This window comes from Anas platyrhynchos, chromosome 3 (assembly GCF_047663525.1).
Source record: "Anas platyrhynchos isolate ZD024472 breed Pekin duck chromosome 3, IASCAAS_PekinDuck_T2T, whole genome shotgun sequence".
NCBI lineage: Eukaryota > Metazoa > Chordata > Aves > Anseriformes > Anatidae > Anas > Anas platyrhynchos.
In genome coordinates, this window is record NC_092589.1 from 116,716,030 (window position 1) to 116,738,513 (window position 22,484).

General features: G+C 38.3%; 1 long non-coding RNA gene across 1 annotated transcript; it reads right to left on the reverse strand.

Moving 5' to 3' along the window:
• Positions 1-18,089: 18,089 nt before the first annotated feature.
• On the reverse strand, positions 18,090-21,940 carry LOC110351727 (uncharacterized). The gene is made up of 2 exons (XR_002399513.4): positions 21,632-21,940; positions 18,090-20,520 (listed from the first exon to the last, which is right to left on the reverse strand). It is a non-coding gene; the product is annotated as an uncharacterized lncRNA (long non-coding RNA).
• Positions 21,941-22,484: the final 544 nt, after the last annotated feature.

A 22,484-nucleotide genomic window follows, 5' to 3' on the forward strand; every position in this document is an offset into this window, starting at 1 on the left:
ATAAAGGCAAAATATTCCCCCAAACTGCATGGAATACTGATAATGCAGTCCATGACCCCTAAAATATATAAGGGGGTATGTGATAGGACATATTTAAACAGTGCCTCTGTGGTGAAAGTTTCTACCAGATACTGTAAGTCGATTCGTAAGAGGTTGACTTAACAAAAGGTTCCGTCAAATCTTAGCTCTACTTATGCCATCCATGCAAGGTGTGGACAAGTGCAGTGGAGTTTAAATTAATCTACCTCAAGGGCAGATGAATGACAGCCGCACAGCAACTAGGTCTATAAACCACTGGAGCTGGTCTTCATGTCCTACTCTTGGACCTATGTGAAAACAAGACTCAAGAAAATACATAATCTTTTGTGCTGGACTAATTCACGTGCACTTGATGGAGTAACAAAAGAGTCTAGTCTTGTTCATGATCCAAGAATAGAGATGGAATTATTCCAGAAGAAACTTGGATCCATGCAGAACCAAAATATAAATAAATGCTATTATTTTCTATCAGCATAATTTGAAAACCAACACTGCAACAACTCAGAGTAAAACTTGTGCTATCACTAAAAGTACTCCCACACAGATACAATTTTTATGAGTAGGAGCTGAAAACGAAACTGGATAATTATGTGTTATTATGACAATATCTATTTCTATATTTATACTATGTGAGATATTCCTTATCACATGTATACATACAGCTGTAAGTAGATGTGTGGGTGTGTGCATGTGTTTGTGAGCACTTCAAAAATGTCTAAGGTAATTTTATTTTTAAAAAGTAGTAAAAAAAAAATATAAAAAAAAATCACTAGCATTCCTACTTCCAGCCTGAAGCACATTTTTACAGCTGAAAATAGGGTCTTATAATGAAAATGCTGACACAACCTTAACTATAGAGGTGCTAGCAGGCAATGCTATAATAAATAATGTGGGAAATATTTTACACTTCAAGGCAATTACATGTTCAGCCATCTTTAGGATATCTGGGCCATGAAGGGTAGGGATTAGGTGTGCTTGACAAGTGTAAAAGACCCATGACTCATGACTGCTAGAAGGCACAAATGAATTACAAAAGCTGAGAGAAAGCTTTGTAATCACATAGCATAGGTAAAATATTTTTTATGTGAGGGTAGATAAGGATCAGGTAAATGTAAAGATACACACTCTAGATTCCACTGAGTTTGCTTTTTGAAGAAATGGTGAAAGTTGAGTTATATCTATTGTCCTAACTTGCCTGACAACCATTTGTGCATTTCTCTATGCCATAAATATATGACTTTAATATGCTTTGAAATGAAAGTTCAGATTTGTAAGAGGACAGGACTGCATAGGACCAACAAGGTCATTGAGTTGGTTCTCACAGTTGTAGAGACATCTGCTGGAGCACTACATTTACAAAGACCCTTTAGAACTGCTTCCTCAATCTTCACCCATCAGAAATAGTCCAATGCCCATAAAAGCTTTTTCATTTGTTAAATGATAACCAAAAGTCTAAGGCTTATGAAGCATCTATTTCCTTTTCTATGCTTTGTTTCTTGATGAATCTTGGATTTGTGACCGTTTCTTACCAGGTTTGTGATCTGTTTTACTGTCCCCTGTACAGTGCCTAGCAGAAATGGGTTACGGTCATCTGATGGCCAAACACTGCAGCACGGACACTCTGCAAAACCATGGATACAGTGGCATTGCTATTGCCATATGAACAGAACATAATGTTACAAGTCTGAAAAATAACTGAAGTGGGGAAGGCTGCATTGCCTCCAGTCCTGAACTTGGGGGAAAAAAAAAAAAAAAAAAAAAAAAAGACTTTTAAGAGCTATACAGACTGGAAATAATGGAGCACCTGAAAGGTTGGAGTTAGATATAAGCCCTTTCTGGTCAACAGGGAGAATTTATATATTTTTAACACTGATATCTAGCTAATCTCCACCACACTGTTCTCTTACTCCCCCTCCTCAGAAGAACAAAGGGAGAAAAAATAATGAAAAAAACCTTGTGTGTTGAGATGAGGACAGGGAGATTGCTCACCAATTACTATCATGGACAAAACAGACTCAGTATAGGGAGATTAATGTAATTTATTGCCTATCACTAGTAGACTAGAACAGCAAACCTTTCCCCCATCCATCCCATTCTATGTCCTCCCCCCGAGCTGTGCAGGGAATGGGAATTGGGGCTGCGTTCTTTGCCTGATGTTTTGTCTCCACTGCTTCTTCACACTCACTCTTTGCCCCTGCTCCAAATTGGGTCCCTTCCTGAGCTGATCCTTCAGGGGCTGCCCACAAGCAGCAGCTTTCCAAGAATTGCTCCCACACAGCTCCATACCACAGGGTACATCTGTCACGAGCAAACTGATGTCCCCCCATGAGTGGCAGCCCCCCCCAGTCCCCCTGCTCCTGCTTGGGCTCTTCTCCACGGGCTGCAGCTCTGGCCTGGGGCCTGCTCCTGCAGGGGCTCCTCCATGGGCTGCAGCATGGAGATCTGCTCCATGTGGGATCCATGGGCTGCTGGAGGACAACCTGCTCCACCAGGGGCCTGCTCCAAAGGCCACAGGGGAACTTCTGCTGCAGCACCTGGATCAGTTCCTGTTCTCCTTCTTCACTGACCTTGGTGTCTGTTGTTCTCTTCAATTTCTCACTTCTCCCTCCCAACAACATTTTTTTTCCTTTTCTTGAATCTGTTCTCCCAGAGGCACAACTAGTGTCACTCATTAGATCAACTTTGGCCAGCCCCCCAGCTACAAAAGCCTCATCATGTAAACCCAATACAGAAAGTCTACACCGTAAAGAGAATGAAATATCTTTCACATTAGATGTTGTTTTCATGTGAGACAAAGCACCTCATGGAGGTGCCCATTCCTCTGCTCATTAGGAAGTCATGCTTTGAACCTGTAGATGCCTAAATTGCAACGGGTGAGCCGCTCAGGTAGTCTCTTGGTTTATCTATGCTATACTCTAGTCAACAGTAATTGGGTGTTAGAGTCATTTTCCTGGCATCTGTCAAACAAGCTCGGGCTTTTCAGTTTAAATCCCACAGCAAACAAGTACTTACCTGTGTAATTATGATGTTAGTAATCTCTGTTCCTCAAGAAGGAGGAGCTGTCCTGCTCTGTCATTTACAGCAGGTCCATCCAGAACATCCTTCTAGAGAGGGACAAGAGAGATAACTTGACTATTTTTCATGCCTGCTCCTGTCTAACATATCTCAAGTGTTTTGAAGTGCTTATTATTATGTTTTCCAAGAATCTGTTCTGGTGTAGGGGGTCTGAATTTTCAGAGCTATTTGTCTGAAATTTGCCTTTCGAAAGCAGATCCACTAATCTCTCATCAAAAGCAAAAATGCAATAAACCATTACCCTCCAACACCTCTTGACTTAAACTGTTAACAGATCTTTAAAAAAACTATCAATCTTAGGCCAAGTTTTCCTATGACTATGTATGACTTCATCTGGAGTTTTATTTCAGATGTATGACAGAATATAATATTTATTTATTTATTTATTGTTATCTGTTTCCATCGTTTTATTTCTTATTTTCGTCAATTTTGGCTATAAGAAAAGCAGTAGGTAATGAGGAACAAGTATAAAACAAGCAAGAAAATCAACTTCTGTTTGGTTACCATTGCAACAGAAAAACATGAAAAGTTTCAAAGCCCGCTGTTTGAGGAACTCCCACGAGGAAGGAAACAAGGAAGGGAGAATGGAGGGTTGACTACTGTAAAGCAGTTATAAATGTTCTCTGAAATTCAGTAAGGACTTTGTCATTGAATATTATGTGCTCAAAGTTTTACTCAAATGCTTTATTCTCTCTAATTTCCATCATATTTGGGGAATCTTACTGCCATTCAAATCTTGTTAGCCTTGCCCCTTTCAACTGATTTGAAACTCCTTCACTGTCACAATATAACAGCTACCACGTAAAATAATGAATATTCAACTTCCATATTAGAAGTCACTATGAGTACTGAGACAGATACATACATTTCAGTACATAACAGGGTTGGGTAATAGCACTATAGCTAAACACACTTAAAATAACATGACACCAATTTATTACCATTAGAAATACAGCCTTTGGAAAAGACCCTAAGCATTATGTTAGCATTGATATGTCAATCCTTTATTTGAAGGATGGCAAGACTGAATCCCAGCACAGTCTTAATTAACAGAAAATAATTAGCATCATTTTCCCAGCTGTGAATTTGAGATTTTTTTTTTTTCCAACAGAATCCATTGATTGATAATTAAGGAGGAGTTAGTTGTAATAAAACTCCCAGTATTGCAATTTCTAATTGGCCTTTAAGGACATTTTACAGTTACAGTTACTTTGTTCCAGGCGTTTTCTGGCATTCTTTTTTTTTTTTTTTTTCCTTTTAGACATGCTTTAATAAGGAATCTGTTCTCAGTGAGGCAAAAAGGATGCAGCTGAAAAGAAAATCCCACTGTAAAGTTACATTTATAAATTAAAAAAAAAAAAAAAAAAAGAATACAGTCCATGTGATTTGTCTGGGTAATAATTGATGTCAAGTGAATGTAAAAAGCTTAGAAGTTTGGTTTGAATAACCCCAAATTTATTTATGTAAATACTTAACTTGATGAACAGCGAATGTTCCCATTGGCTTCAGTGGGATGAAGCATCATGTGTATAGTTAAGCAGATATATGTATATCCTTCAAGGAATGCTGCCCTAGGCTGGAAATCTTATAGGAAAGTATTCAATTCAGGACATGTCTACTTGTTTCATATTTCCTGATAGTCCTCAAATACTGCTCGTATGGTGTCCCTTGAGGCACCAAAATTTTCTTTTAGTAATCCTACAAGTAGAATTGATTTAAAAGCATACATTTAATGATTTTGTAACATTTGTTCATTGACAGAATTTTGAATTATTTTCTAAAGCTATTAGAAAATTTGAAATTTTAAATAAAAACAGCATGTGACTTTTTACTGTTTTCTCCATTTCTTTCTTTTCCCTCATTTCTATTTATTCTCCATTTTGCAAAGCAAACTGAAACAAAATACAGAAAAAAAGAAAAAAAAAAAAAAAAGAGAAAAATCTTACCTATCTGCATACAAAATTATTAGAAAAATACTTCACTTAAAATTAGTTTTACACAAAGAAGATTTTTCTCAGAAAAAAAAAATCAATGAAAACTGTCAGATTTTTATGTATTGGATAAACAGTGAGTGCAATTGCACATGCAAATGCAATAATATTCCTAAAAACAATTTTTCATGTGCCAATGAAATTGAGATCAAAACTGCTTCATAATGTTATAAATGCATGTAAGTGTAATCAGACCTGGACTTGCATTTGTGTTTTCTGTTGCCACTACTCAATGACTTTAGCTTGCCTATGCACATAATTAATGGTGCATTAAAATCTGTTATTGTTATAGGCAAAAAAGACATACGGTTAGTTTTGTTGTTGTTTCCACTGATTCTTGTCTGTTTCTTTCTTGCCCTGTTCATTTGCAATTTTTTTATGTCTGCAGCAGTGAAAAAATGTTCTGGTGATCAAAGTATCTCGGCTAGCTTTAGAAAAACTGATCAGCTCAGTTTCTCCATCTTGGGAATGCTACAAGGCTGTGTTTCTGCATCTCCAAAGAGGATGTCAAATCACTTAGCTGTGACTGCCTTACATCTTGGCTGGACTAATATAGCTTTCTCTCTTTGGAGATCTTCCAGCAAAACTATACGCTGCTTACAAATTTATTCAAAATGCCTCCATCGTGTTTTGTTAACACAGGCTGAAATGTCCTCTTTCATTTCAATCACACTGAGGTCATTGGACTGATATTCAGTACAAAACAACCTAGAGAGTTTGACACTGTTATAACTTGTGTTCAAGACAACTTGGTCTTTCCTGTCTAGCATCACATCAGCTACCACGAGCACATAAATTGCCATAAATCCTTGGGCCACCTTAGCCAATAATCAAGCTATTTTAGTTGCTGGTATCAGATAATGCAAAATCAGCTGTGTGAAAAATGACAGTATATATGGATGCTCCCCATGTTCCACATCCCACTTTGGCCAGTGACACCATCCTGGAAAACCTGGCTGTCTCTTACCACTGTGGAGGGAGGGATTAAGGCATGTAAGGCTGCAGCTACTGTTTATAGAGAGGACCCACACTGAAACAGCAGTCACCACTTTCCTTCTTTCATCTCCCTGCGGCAACACAGGCATCAGCTGAATGCATATGTGTGTTTGCATTCACTTGCATGCATTTTATGGGAACACAGCTGGGATAAATCAGTGTATCACTATGGATGGTAATAGAGCATGGCTGTCTTTCACCAGCTAAAGAGATGGGGCTGTAAGTATTGTAAAGGGATTCTGATGGATATTTTAGGAGAGAAGTCATATCAATTGACCTCAGACTTCTAACAGAGAGCTGTCAAGTCTAAGCTAGCTTTGACTCCTCAAATCAAACAGGGAGCAGAGCATGCTGGAGAGCTATTCAGTGCACTTATAGCTCTTTTAACATCAAATCAATATCGAATGCCTTAACAAATATGATGACAAGTTTTCAAAGTTTATTACAATTTGCTGAACTATTTTTTTCTCCTTATTGAAAATTCATTTAGGCATAATTTTGATTCTGTCTCAAAATCAATTTCCTCAGAGAATTTCCTTAAAACATTGTCTCCTTTCTCTGACTTTAACCAAATCACCATTAGCCTCCCATCAAAATCTTCTTCAAATAAGAGGCCATATTGAATCCTGTGGTGGGGCAAACCTCTAAGCATTTCTGTTATCAGCCTTCAGTCATTTGTAAAAGCTTGTTAAGCTTCAACAGTCTTCAGATATCTTGTTTCTGGCCTTAGTGATGACTGCAGTTAACACATTCTTCAAGACTTTTCCCAAAGCTCCGTATCTCTGTTTTACGCTTCTTAGCTCTCCCCTCCCAACAAAATATATAGAACTGTTCATTTCCATCCTTTGCAGCAATCTTTTCATGTCTTCAAAGACTGTTGTCTTGTAGCTGCACATTTATTAGTCCGTTTTAGACTAAATAAACCCAATGACAGATTTCCCATACAAACGGCACTGACTTGCACTGGGGAGACTGATAAAGAAAGAACAAGCAGAAGTGTGAACAAGGTGCTGAATACAAAAAGAGAAAAGTCATTCAGGATCCAAAACACCTACTAGCTGGGGTGACCTTATTGATTTTGAAAACACAGCAACATCTTTTGAAGCGAGCTACTCAGAAGGGGGATTAAAATCCTGGATAATTTTGATAGTATTTAGAAAATGCCTTTATCAATATTTTGCGTTTTACTTTTAACATTGAGGGTGGTGTATAAAAATACTGTACAGGAAAACCGATATATTAGAAAGAAATTTAATTTCTCAAGCTTTAATCTAAAGGGCATTTCACAAAATGTGGATTAAGATTTACAAGTCTAGGTGCAAAAAATCAAACTCTTATGTTAATATATAGACAATAAGTGAGGACTGATTTCTGAAAGAGGCAATTTGTCAACAGTTCCATTTAAATTAGGTGTACAGCGTTTCTAAAAGAAATTCATAGACTAGGTAACCCAAATATGTACTGAAATTCTGGGTCCTACTTTTTAAAATCTCTTCTTAGAGCAGTAGAATGTGTGCTGCCTAGATAGAGGTATGTGCCCTTCTCCAACAGCATACTTCCAACAGTTTTAGATACCAGGTTTTGTCAAGGCTATATCAAGCAATTATTGTCATTATTTAAATATTTCTGTATTGAAAAACTAGAGTGTAAATATGTATACTCAAGATTTTTTTCATTGTATAAAATTATTTTACATGTCGTACAATGGAAATGATTGAGTGAAACCAGATAAAGTCTTATAAGTTTAAGTAGTATTTCATTTCCTTACTATGTCTTTACACCAGTGATGTTCTTGTGACATGAAATCATGTATGTGAGCAGAGGGCTACGTGAGACAAGCTCCAGGAATTTCAAAATAAGGAGCTTCAACTCAGTAGTATGAAGGAGTAATGAATCTGACCTAAGGTCACTGCTCTGCTGGAACACAGAAATAAGTTCAAACTGCAGCTGATCAGCATGAACCAAAGCACATCACAGGCCAGGAAAAGGGAAAGGTTCTCAAGAACAACAGGACTCTGCAAGGGATGAATATCCCACAGAATTAGTTGGAAGCTCAAAGTCTGATAAAAATGATATATTTCCTGATTCTATGATTTTGGGCTGTGAATTTTTGAGGGTTACAAAGGAAGTTACTAGCTAAACCATACACTAATACATGTATGAGGGATGGGCAATAGCCCTCATCTCCTTTGCTTCCATGCCTGGACTTTAATAAGTAAAATTGTCTAAAATCCCTTAGAATCCTGACCTCAAAAACATTTTTTCCTCTTGACCTTAGTTCTCTTAGCTTTTTTAAATAGGTTTATTTTCTCCCTTACCAAAACTGAATATTCTTTTCTGATTAGCTCTAGAAGAGATCAGAATTTAAAATCCTACTTAGTCACCAGTTCCTGGGGGTAACTCAAAGTAGACAGTCTTTTTCCCAGAGAGGGTTCCTCTTACATGGGGGTGATGAAGTCTTTTGGTTGCCAATATAGAAATATTGGTCCATATAGAAAGGCCAATATAGAAATATTGGTCCATATAGAAAGGTAAAGCTCTCTTGACCAACATGGATGTTTCAGGAGCAGAGAATATGATCATTCATTTAGCTGCATTGCTGCATGATGGCTCAGATTTAGTAATGTTACTTTGAAAGAGAAAACTGGGTAGCTAAGGATAAAGAGGCATTATATGACTTTACTGAGGTGAGTGATATGAAAAGCTGTAAGAACTGAAGCATACATTTTTGTCTTCAGAAAATATTCTGCTTTATAACCATCAAGAAATTGAACCTTTTATTTATATGTACATGAACCAATAATAATTTATAATAAAAAAAGTGAGTGAAGCTGGTACACTGGACCCTTGGACAATTATTAAATATAAGGATTAGTTCTTAATCTATTGGCAAAATAAAAAGGTTCACATATGATATTGGAAGAGTTTAAAAGATTTTTATTAATGTTCCCCTTGCTGCTTATCCTTTAGGTTTCCAACAGCAATTTCTTTTAATCATTGAACTTAATATACTCCAAGGTGCTGAATTCTGTGTCAGCTGTAAACATGCAGTGAAACATTTGCATCTAGGCTTCCTTCAGCTCCTCACATTCAATTCAAGGAGTGAACAATGAAGCAGCACTGCTGTGCAAGATCCAAATTATGCTGCTGGCAAGAAGATTTTCAAATAACTATAGATCTCCTGGGAGAAGGAATATTATACTATGGAATAGTGAGTATTTGCCATAGAGCAAGCTGGTCTGTAAGCTTTTTTCCCTCTTCTTTCATTCTGTTTATTTATTTGTATTGTCACCGGTGTCATCTGAAGCAAAGAAATTCAATAACGTTAAATCTATTGCAGGAAATTATTTTGATATGACAATTAAATGAACAAGTTCACCTTGCTTATAATATGCCATCAAACATTGGCATGAGCATTGGGTGCAATCAATCTATTACACATCAATTTTATGGCTGTATAATGAGGTTTAATTGCTGCTTTATTAGTCTGACTAATATTAAGTGTCAGTAATTGCTTTACATTCAACTTGGCTTTCTCATTTAAATTACACTTCCAATATTTAAAAATATATGTAGACATTCTTTTTATCTAATGAATTTTTGCTTTCATCCTTGTGGTACAGGAAAAACCCAATTGGGGTGATTTTCCTCCTTTATACAAGTTCTCTGGCCCCAAGGAATTGAGCCTGGGAAAGCTAAATGTTGTTCTTGGTAAACGCATGGGCCTTTGGCATTTGGAAAGTGAACTTTAAATTTCTTTTTGACAGAAATATAATATGGGTTTTGTGTATTAATGAGTGAATTACTAAGGTGTGTAAACACATTTGTACTCCTACTGAAGTCTACAGATCTATTTGTAGACTTTAAGTTATGCATATCCTTGGGTGAATTGCAGGCCTAATGCTTGCTACCCTAAAGCACATGGTAAAAACTAGTCTGGCAGGATGCAGAATGCATTTTGACTGGCAAGCCACAGACCAAATGTTATTGCCAGCCAGGGTTTTAGTTATTGTTGAAGCCATAGACTTGAATGCTCAGACTTGGAGCTTAAGGAGGCAAGGACTGAAGTTCAATAAATTACTAGATACTAGCAATGAGAAAACCTTTGGCAGACCCAGTCTTGTTCTGTGGCTTCCTTGAATTCATTGTGGACTGCATTCAGGAGATGAATTCCTGGATTGTTCAAGTCAGCAGCAGTTTTGCCTTTTCACTTGGCTTCTTCTGATTTCCTTTTTATGTTTGAAATAAAGTCCATCTGATTTTGCAAGGATGAGCTCAGCTCACTGAACAGACATGCCAGTTGCCATTAATATCAACCGATTCTCCAGTGACAGCTGGCTAATATTACCCTGAAAGCACCTCGTGAGCTAAAATCAAGCTGTATTTTGGGAAAAGAGTGGCCCTTGTTGGGGTACCTCACGTGTTTGGTTCATATGACGTTGGACTGCTGAAATTCTGATCAGGAAAAAGTGGTGGTTGAATCAATAACAATTTATTGAATTTTATTGCAATTCTCTTCCTGAGCCCATGAAAGAGTTAATATAGCTAGAGACCCTGTGAGAGTCAAATATCCATCACTGGATATCTACTGGACTGCAAACCAATTAAATAAAAAAAATGTGTCTTTTGTCATTTTTGTCTTTGGGAAGGGGAATTTCCTTTTTTTTGTTTTTTGTTTTTTTTTTTGTCAAGAACATATTTTGGGTGTAATAAGAACATCTGTATAGAACAGTACAGATTTTTAGAGATACTCCTTTATGAAAGAAACTTCACTCATGCTGTTTATCCAGTTTTCCAAGGCTAACATTTTCATTTTAAAGACAGCAAAATGTAAGAATGTATGGACCCAGGACTTTCTGAAGCTAGGACTTAAAACTAACAGGCAGCTGGCAGAAATCCAGGTCACAGACTTTTAGAACCATTAACACTACTGTCAACATTCACCTGAGCACATGAGGTCAGAGTGCTTATTCTGTTGAAAAAATAATAATAAAAAAAAATTAAAAAAAAAATAATCAACTAGATCTCTCACACCTCATCATGACCCAAACCTACTACCTTGTACTTCAAAACATGGTCCTTACTTCATAATGATGGGGCCACCCACATTTGCCACTGCGACGTAATATTTTAAAACATGTGTTGAAGGAGGAATAGACCTGGGCATCAGGCTCACCTTAGTCTGAATGGTTGGAAACCAGCATTATGTGCATCACAAGAGGACATTGTAACCACCATGCTATAGGGCACTCTGTGAGAGTGTACAATCAGGAATGTAAGATCATGGGACCAGATAGACACCAGGCAAGAGGGAACCTGCCCCATGCCTTGTCTAGAACATCTGGCAAGAGAAAGGGACACCTGGTGTTTTCATCCGCAACCCAGAGCCTGTTTCTGCTTCTTATCCAAGAATCAATCTAAGGTAAAACACATCTACATTCCAGACAGCAGGTGGGATTCATGTGGGAGATCTAGAAGCTCAAGTAACTGCAGATTGAGAAGGGCCCAATATCTTGGTTGTTCACTGAAGCGAGACTTCTAAGTGTTAGGTCTTCAAGCTAAAAATGATGGACACCACCATCACAAACTTTTATTTATTTGTTTGTTTGTTTGTTTTAAATAACTTTTTTTTTCTTTTTTTTTTTTTCTTATTAGACAACTTTCATGAAGAAGACAAGATCTTGAGCAGACATAAGCACCTTGTCAATTCTACTGGCTCCCTATCTAATTAGCAAAGACATGGTTAGTTTGAGAAGCCTTGAAAGTTTTCAAGGTCTTCAGAGACACTTTCCTCTACTCATTTGGCTTCATAAAAATTTAGGCACTAAACCCTGCGGTGCCATCATTCCTCTCTCCCTCCCATCCACAAGTGGAAACCACCTATACTTTACGCAGGATTTCATACTGTATTCTCCACAGCAACCTTGCCAGCAACATCTAAGAAGTCAGGATGGGAATATTTGCATTAATCTGAGCTCTGAAAGACTTCACTGCAAGGAAGAACTTCAATGTACAGCTCACTTGAACCTGAAAGTTAGAGAAGAATGGAGTTTGAACAGTACTGACACAGATAAATATTCCTCCTGCATTTTCTTATTATTTTTGAGTGCTAAGGCAGCAGATCAGATGCAGGGAGAGGATCTGCTGAGTAAGTGCCATTTTGACATTGTCACGTCGCAGAGCTGAACTGCATTTTTAAGTGTGGCTGTCAGTCTTTTCACTGTCAGGTTAAATCCTTACCCATGGTGTTTCCTGCTCATCTTCACTGACTGTCAGCACTGAGGTCAGGAATAAGCTTTCCCCATGGCAAGTTGGCAGGGTGTTTATGTGCAAGGGATTAATCCACCTTCCTCGGGAACAGGAAGCTGAGATTCTTGGGCAGGAGCAAATGGCCAGAACAAAGGTCTGAGATTAAAGACAGGCAAACATTTGTGTCCCCTTGTTGCTTCCTGTTTGTGCTTTAATTTTCTTTGGTAGTTGTCACCAGACTTGTTGTGGTCCAGGCCAGACCAGCTCTGTTTCGGGCAGGCAGCAGGGGCACAGTGAGGCTCCCTCAGCAGGCAAGTGGGAGCCCAAATCTGCCTCCGATCTTGACTGCAGCTTCGACCTCAGCTATTTTTGTCAATATTAAGCTCTGCCCATATATCCCTCTCAAATAATCCCCAATAATCTTTCTCTTTCTCAAACGTAGATTATTTTATCCACAGAAGCCCTCAGACATAAACCTTTAGCTAACTGAGAAGAGTTCCTTGGCTATCTTGTAAAGATCTCCCTATTGCAATCCCCTGCTGTGTAGATCACATGAAATCTAAGGACTGGAACAAGAAAGGAATGGCAGTGCTGAGAGTGAACCTCTTAAATGATGTTGGAGACCATGTCAAAAGCTGTATTTGTCCCTGAATAGCTTTTGTAACTTGTCAAAGACTGTGAAAAAGTTCTTAGGGGAGCTGAAGGTCCTAATATACTTAAACTCACATATGAAGGATCCATGATGTCTTTGTGTATGTATATCATGTTTTCCTAGATAGCGGTCAAACCACGTCAGGTGGATTTAGTGCTAGACAACAGGCTCCTGAAGTAAATGTTTTAGCAATACAGACATGATTGTAGCAAAAAGAAGTTATTAACTATCTTTGAAATCCAGAGAGAAAACACTTCCAAGGGCCAGAATCTCAGCTGGTGTAGATCAGTATCAGAGTCAGGCTGTTATACAGCAGGTGATGAACTGTCCTGCATCCTTAAAAGAAATCAACTGGACAAACATGGAACTGCTTATTGTTTTTTTCAAGAGTCCTTTCACTCCTCCTTTTCTTCCTTCTCTTCCCTCCATGTCTGAAAGTCTTTACCATTACACAGTGAAAGCAAATAAACAAGGAAGGTTAAAATCTAAAACCACTCATCCAAGTTAATTAAGTTCAGCCAGCCTCAACTACATCATCTGGTAAGATCTGGCAAGTCGTGTGTGTGCACATGTGTGTGTGTATGTACATGCACGTCTGTATATCTCTTCTTCTATTCAGAGAGAATCATTCAAAAATGTACAAAATTTAAAATGTGCTATTTCCATGCCTAGCTGTGAGGTTTTTTCATTTTTTTTTCCTTGTCTGTTTCTGTTCTTACAGCTGCTTTCATATCTTTCTCCAACTTCCCATTATTACATTTTCCTCCTTTTATTTATGATGCCTGATTCCCAGTGTACATTATTGCTGCTCTGTTGGTACTTTATTAAATACGATACAGATACTAGAGTGAGAGTGAGGTTTTATGTCCCACACATGGTGTGTCGTAATTGTGGCATTTTTACTTTCCATTAAGAAGTATCTCCAGGAGGGGAGGATGGGGGACTCGGTTCATTACTTCTATAAACCGAAGAAGAAACCCCAGACAAGCTTGATGAGTTGTTAAGTAGTCTTTAAAGAAGTCTTTAAATCAAGATTAGATGTCTTTCCTAAAGAGACTCCCTAGTTCAACCAGAAGTTACAGGCCTGATAGAGGAATCAGTGGCTAAATCTTTGTGTCTTGCAGTATGGAACAAGTCAGACTACATTAAAATAATGTCCTTCTGTCCTTCAAATTTATGAGGTTGTAATTGGAAGACAGTGGCTTAACTAGTCAAGGTACAAAACAAAGATGGAGTAAAACTATAAACAAATCCATGAAGGAAAGTGTTTTATTTTTATATTATTATTATTATTATTATTATTATTATTATTATTATTATTATTATTATTATTATTATTATTATTATTTAATTTTACTATTATTAATATTATTCTTTTAATTGAAATATTTTCCTAAAAGAAAGGACAAAGGACTCTACTCAGTCCCTCAGAGACTAAACCATAAGCAGGGCTCAGTCACTTTCAGCTACATTCTGGTAGCTTTCAGCTACATTTCAGCTTACATTCTGGTAATGCCGGTGTATTGGCATTACCAGAAACCAAGGAATCATAATAAAATGTGGTAGCTCTTCCCTGGGTGTTCTTTTTCCCATGATGAGCATCAGACCTGGTCAAAGGCAGACAGGTGCCCAGGAGAGCAGACTGCTTGGGCCTGTAAAATGCTCATCAGCCTGACTATTTCGTGTATGGCAGATACCTGGCAAGGCAAAGCAACTGTCTCTGCTGGGAAGAAACTCCTAGTTGAGTATCAGCTGCTGCCCCTGATCACCCTCCCTCAGGACAGATTTGCCTCCAGGAAATTTTTCCCAGCTTTCTGTCCCAGCTCTGCATTTTCCACTGTTCCTCCTTTCTGTAACAGAAAAAGCCCATCTTTGGTCTGATCCTAGTGGCTCCTTGATCTTACCTGAGAAGCCTTGAATGATAGCTGACAGCATTCAAGACAAGGACCAATGGCTCTATCTTGCCACAGTGGGACAGTCTGCTCTCCCCATAACCCCAAACCACAACTCCAGAGAGGTATGAAATATGGTTATAAAGCTTAGGATGCACACATAAGAAAATAAATTAATGAGACCATAAAAATATTAAGTGAGCAATCAGGATGGCCTTTATGGCTCTCGTGACATGAAGCAAATCTGCAATGAGAAGAGGATTGGGACCCATTGAATAAATTGTTTAATTTCTTTATATTTCTTTCACATGTACAGAGCCTTCCTTGTAAGTGCTGTTTTCTGTGTGTGAACCAACAACAACAAAAAAAAAGGCAGCAAAGGACCAACAATGTGGAATATTGTAATCACATATTTACTTACTGTCCCTTTTGCTCATCCTTTTTTTTTTTTTTTTTTTTTTTTTTTTTTTTTTTTTTTGTGTGTGTGTGTGTGGCACCTTTCCACTTAAAGAGGGACTGATCCACATATAGGAAAGGTGATATAAGAGGAAAAATTCAGAAACACACAAAATATAACGATCAAAGGTAAAACCCCAAAACACTGATCTCTACAGATTAGCATAGCCAATTGTGGAGTATCAACCTAGTAACTAAGACAGAATGATGGTAATTTGTGTTTCTGGGTATAGTCCTAAACAAGACTGGATTTTCTTGAAGGAACTAAGGTACTCTGTAGTTCTCAATGGTTTTATTTTTTAACAGTGACTCTGTATCTCTCATTTTATGGCTGGAACAACACAATGGGGTTTTCTACTTTCTTGTAATTTTGATTGATTTTGATACTAATATGGATAATTCTCAGCCATCAGGCTCAAAAGAAATGCAAAAGGAAAATTAACTGCAGTATTCTCAAGACAATTGAAAGAGAGAGACAGATGTTCAGGGTCAGAAACCAGAAGCCAGTATGCAATTGCTAAGTCCCATCAATTTCAACACTGAGGTGCCTTTGATGATCTCTGCTGGTTCCTAGTTCTGTGTACCAGAATATGATTTAAACTATGCTTTATTTAGCTTGTCAAACTCAATGATTTTATTTTGAGTCATTTCAGTCATCCTCATGTAACTTAGTGCAACTAACTGGAGAATCTCTCTTCTGTTCTTTTCCTTTTTCTCTCTTTCATTCGCCTCTTTTCCCTTACAAATACATAGACACATTTCCTCTAAGTAAAATTCAGGCTTCAAACATTTTGAACACCTTAGAAGGTTTCTTTCTGAAACCATTATACAAGCAATGCACTTGTGTGAAGCAACATGGGTGACTGAAGGAGGGAATGCCAAAAATGCCTCTATTTCAGTAAAAAAACACCTCCACCGTTTGTCAAGTCATACCTTCCTGCAACTTGTGTGTTTTTAATAGAGAAGCAAATGTGTTCAATGTATTACCAAAGCTGTCTGAAAACTGACTTTTTCTGAAAACCAGGGTCAGACATTTTCCCAAAGAGGACAAAATGAATTTTTAGGTTCAGCATCTCGAGTTAAGGTTTTCAGTTAAAACAAAAATCTACCAAAACCAGAGAGGAATGCAAGCTGCAGAGCCTGCTGAAATGGCAGAGAACAAATCCAGTCTGTGTACAAGCCTGCAGACTACTTGGAGGTGGTGGTAATATTTGCTGTGTTGCTGTCAGCCCCTCTGCCAGTTATCAGCAGCAGAACTGCAGCTGTCTGCTGAATAACACATTTGTTTATACAGTAGATTGAGAATATTTGTGTGCGCAGCAAACTCCTTGGGGGTATAAACAATGTGTTTCTGAAGAGGCCCAGTGTCATTAGAATAATCAAGACTTGTAGTATGATAAACAGAGTCACAAACAGAAAGTACTACACAGACTCTCGAGTGTGGTATCGCATTTGGTGTCAAGTCCCCAGGATGATCTGTTCAAACAGCTTTTCCTGTGGCGTAGACACAGGTTGCTACATACTTTACAGAGAAATCAAGCGGGAGACATGGTCATGGTGCATTTTTGATGAGACCTCGTCAGCAGTGTGCTGGCATGTGGTAAAAATCTTCTATTCATTGCACAAAGCCCAAACCTTTTTCCCTGTGCAAACCATGTGAAATCCACTGCAGTGGAAGAATGTCCACTTTCTTTACCAATAAGATCAGACCAAGGCCAAGGTCATATTGTGGTATATTTATATTATCCTCACAGCTGTACTAGGGAGACCGTCCCCTCTCAGGCACTCCACAGGAGTCAAGACTGTGACCATCCAGTGTGGGCCAGCCATGCTCACACTGCAGATGATTTGGCATGGGACTTTGAAACATCCTTTCAACACTCATGAAATTTGTACAAAGTGTGCAAAAATTAGTGAGAGAAATGTGTTTCAACTCTGTTTAGCTATTTCATATCATTGTTAATTTCATAGTCCTATGAGTATACAGTGCTTGCCTTGTTAGCTATGGGTTTGCTGCTGGGAGAAAAAAAAATGGTCTTGCTTAAGAGAGTCTGAGAGTCAATAGGCATGAATATGGTAAAGACAGTCAGGTGGTGGGCCTACACAATGGTACAGGTAAACTCTTGAAGATATTCCTAGGAAAATTAAGTCTCAATGACTTGGAGCTGGAGTGTGCATTATATGATGAAGTTGGGCATATCTTCAGAAATGGCTACATGGGTGTTAGCCCTGATTTTCCAGTCTCACAAAAATTAGAACATACACAGAGATCCCAGTGAATAATCTTCTTCCAGGAAGGTCTGTAGACTCCTAAGTTAGGTCATGAAGAAAAAGAAGGAAATAAAGTGAAAAGGAGAATTACAAAAATAAGAAGGTAGTAAAGAAGAGCAGAGCCATCATTGAAACTATGCTCTTAGTGACATCCACAAAGATGAGCAGTGCACCAATTCCAAATGCATTCCTTCAATACCACAGAGCAAATGCTGCCTCCTAACTCACCCACTCTGTCAAGTGGCATTAATCATTCACATACTGTCATGAAATACCTGCTATGGGAACAGTGAACTGAAAAGGGTTCATTATGACAGTGTCATTTTATTATTTTTCAAATAGTAAGTCCCCAGGTGTGTGACGTAAATCAAATGGCTGCATTTTGCACAGCATTTCTTTGGTGCTGATAACCTGGTGAACTGTTAAGATCAGTTCATCCATAATGAGTTGGTCAAGAAGGAAGAAATCAGACAGAAAATTAGTAAAAATGTGCCTAGGGCTTTTGACTTCTTGACTTTAGTCTCCTTTTCTCATCACTGTGATGAGTGACAGAAGTCTTCTGAAGCCTGTTAATTCTGTTTTGTTCCTTCTGTCCTGTTTTTCCTCTCCATTGAATTCAGGTCCTTCTTCTGAAGGTTAAAGATCTCTCCTTAAGAGTATTGCGTCTGTTCACTTGTAGAAATATTATGTTTTCAAAATTAACTTTTCTCTGTCTCCAGTTCCCAGTATCTCACTTTCTTCATCTTCTGATTGCCCACTAGAAGATGATCAAAAGTCAGCTATCAATGTTTGTATAAATTCTGGCATGAAAGAGTTCAGATGAATGGGGCAGTTGGTCTGCCATTTTCAATAAAAATACATATCAACACATAATTAGAGATTTGTCTAATCCAAGATTCTTTCTCCAAATCTGTCTAAGAGCAGATGCCTGGGTAATATACACAGTGAGTACAGAATATTTGTTCAGTTATACCTCCAAGTCTCTAGCATTTCCAAATCCTACTATTACCTACCTATATTGCCTAAATTACATTTGGTTTCTCCTTCACATTTCTAACACTTGACATAATTCAGACCTATTCTCCTTACTCAGTGTGATATCTTTTCACTATCTTTAGATCTGTACCAATTAATCCTTTTGACTCCAAATCTTTCCATAGATTTCCTTCTCCAGGTCTATCAGAACCTGTCCAAGTCTTGCTGCAGTGTCAGGTCACATCTCAAAAGGCATATCACAACACCCTTGTGGAATTAATGTCTTTAATCTCATAGACGCAAGGTAGAGTGGTTTCAAAAGAATCATTAACAATTTGTCAATCTTGTTCCCTTTTCTTTCTACTAAGCTTCTGTGCAAATCTGGGCAAACTATTTATGTAACAGCTCTGTTCACCATGCATGCTTTTTAAACAGTAAGGACTGGTATGTACCATAGCCAGCAAACTGTCATTCACATTTCAGGGAAGTGTTGTTGCATTTTTCTGAGTGGCTGAAGTAATCTGAGCACTTGGTGTCTGTCCCCTAGTCTCTTTGCCCAATGTGTCTGCAACAGCAAAAGCATGTAAACAAAAAATTATCTTGCAAATTTGAGATGTTGACCTACTGATCTACTGCTTCACCTCTTTGCACTGGGGCATGCATACTGTGAGCCTTTCCCAGCTGGATTTGGAAGCTGACCAGAAATGCACTAGCTGCTGTCCACAACTTCAACTGCAGGTGAATGCGAACATAACTCTTTAGTCTGACTACATTTAAACTGAACTGAACATGTCCTGGGTACATTTCCGAGTATTGACCCTCACATTGTTAAATTATTCACACAATCCCTTTCATGATTTTGACTTCTAACAATGCAGAGAATTAAAATAGTTTCCTGTTCTTCAAAACTCCCAACACATGGAGACAAAAGTAACCACCTAGTCTGATTCTTGAAATATGTAGCCTGGGGAATTTCACCCAGTTCTTCACAGAGTGAATGCATCTTGTAAGAAGATGGTTCATTAGAATCTTTGCTCTGCCTCCATAACAGAATTTCCCAAAATAATGGATAAAATAAAAGTCAATGTCAAGACATGAGGAGTTTGGGAGAGGGGTTTAAGAGTCTTTTTTTCCTATCCTGAATATCAACTAGCTTTGTTCTGGGCAAAATATATAATTCTGTGCCTTAGGTTTCACATCCCTTGAAAGGATTCAAGATTCATCAGGTTTAACATACTCACACCCTCTTCGCATTGCTATTCTATATGTATGGAGTAGGAAGAGTTTGTGGAAAAACTCTCATAGAGAGTAAACAATAAAACACAGAAATAGTTTCAGAGTGGAGAATGGGAGAAAGATGGAAAGTTTGGATCCCTCTATTCACATGTGCCAACGATAAAGAGGCTGCACAGTCCCTTCCATTAGACAGCTGCTGCATCAGCTCACATACATAAAAGTTGTATAGGGAAATAAGTTTGTGCTGACCTAAATTCCCCTTGTCCTGTCACCAGCTCCCTGTATCACCAACACAGGGTATTTTCTTCAACTTCTGTCTCTCCATCCTTCCATTACTGCTGGTATGTCATTTGCTGCACAGATGTTTCTCCCAAGCCATTGCAAGGTTATTTTTCAAGTGACTTCCTCCAGCAGATGTTTTCTGGTTCCCAGGTGTATGCGTTGCCCTCTCCACTGAGCTGAAACTCAGCGATGCACTTGACATATTACAGTGTCGTGCTGTCTCTTTGAGCTGGAGGGTCTGCAACATTGCACATCAATGACATCCCTCTGCTCCTGTCAGGCTGCTCGGTGATGGTTTCCCTCAGCAACAGGCCTCCTCGCTGGCTCTTCAAGTTGCCTTGCTACCTTGGCTGCACAAGCAGCTTTCTATGGTGCCTGAAATGAACTTTTGTAATTGCTGTGGAGCCTGTGCCCAAAACAAGAATTAAATACAATGATTATTCAGGCAGCCAGGACCTATTTCCCTGTAGAACTAAAGATGAAAGCCAGATGCAATAGCAAAGAGAGATCTATGAAGTAGTGCTCTGAATACAAGACTTTCTTCTTCCCTTTACCTGTGGAGTCAAGGTCATGCAATGACGTACAGTAGGAAAGTTGAATAAACCACAGAATTCTTTCCTCAGAGCCCAGAACATAATCCCATTTTAGGTCCTGTGGTAGATGGCTAAATATAGGTATTTGGCTCTTTCTCCCTCTGAAATCTGTTTTCAGATGCTTTCCTAACTTTCATCCTTTGGCATTAATCTAACTTTCTTTTAAAAATTGCAGGGGTGCAGACTGGTTTGTGATGCCAGCACTGTTTGGTTCAGCTAATATCTGGGCTAGCTTTAGCCTCAGGCTATGGAACAACTCCTTGCAAGCCTTCTGCGAGACAAAATGATAAGTAGAATCTTTACTTATTATCATTTAAAAATGAATACTATATATCAAACTCAAAAGAAAACAGCATTAATTTATTAAATTTATTAAATTAATTTCTCTCACCTTAACTCTTTCCCTATGCTCTCTCATTCTGGTGGCCATAGGCATAAAAAAAAATGTGGCCAAATCCTCAAAATGAGTCTGTGTAGAAAGAAAATATTGGGGCATAAAGGGAGGAGGATTAGAGCTAATGGGTTCTACCCATTATTCACACTACCCATATTCACACACAGCTATAGTAGGCAAAAATATGAACAAGGTTTTGCTGCTAAATGACTGTGTCTTATGCCTTCATATTGAAGGCATAGCTCTTTCTTTATCCTTGGATCAACTTGGTGGTTTAGCCCAGCACTGCTTAACTACAGCAGAGGAAAACTTGTATGTAACTTGTATGTGTACTGCCAAGCAACCTTGCAGAAATGGGACCAAGAAAAATGTCCTCCCAGACACTTTAGCTACATCTGTACTAGCAAGCTAAGCACTGTTAGGATCCTTTCCCTAACCCTGAGGCCAGCTGGAATAGTCTGCTCCCCCCCCTCCCCCCTTTTTTTTACCTTTTTTTTAAAAAAAAAAAAAAAAAAAAAAAAAAAACTTACCTCCTGAATAAAATAATAATTTCCAGCTTGCCTAACAGGGACAGTGCCTTGTCCATGCTGGCTCCTGAGCTGTGCATGGGAAATGTCTGCGAAAGCGCTAGCTAGCCTGGACCAACAACTTGCCAGGGATCATCTGACTGGTAGCAGACACTGCCAGATTCCAGTGTTTGCTACTAAGCACCGGTACTGATTTGGGTACTGACACAGACAAAGCCCATTGTGGGTGAGTAGTTGGCTATATACTTATACTTTTATATATATATATACACACACACATACTTACACACTATATATATATATATATATACATTTAAAAAGTAAACCGAGCTGTGTATAGGCATAGGTCTCCATCCCTTATCATCTGTATTGGTACTCTCAGCCCAGCTGTTACAGTTTTGATCCAAATAAATCAGCTGACTCATTACCTGTTCGTGGTTCAGGGTTAGATGAAAGAAGGACTTACACCAGTCTTTATTTTGGTGTGGTAAGAAAATTCAGTCACACAGGTACAAGCAGTGTTATGACATTTGGCTCCAGAAAAACTGGAGATGGCTCTAAATATTTATTAGTGTAGATTTATCCTTAAACACAGGTTTCTGTGGTTTTATTCTGATTGTCCAGTGGTAGGTTCCCTCCCACCTTGAGTCAGCTAATCTAGATGTGGGGGTAGGTGGTGTGGCTGAAAATTATTCCTAGTAAATAAGTGTTTTTTGTTTGTTTGGCTTTTATCTACAAATGACACTTGTTCACTGTGTCTTATTTTTATTTATTTATACTTTTTATTTTATTTTCAGTGCAGGTATGCATAGAAGAGTAGGGAGAAAATAGGATAACATCACTCTGGACTTAGAAC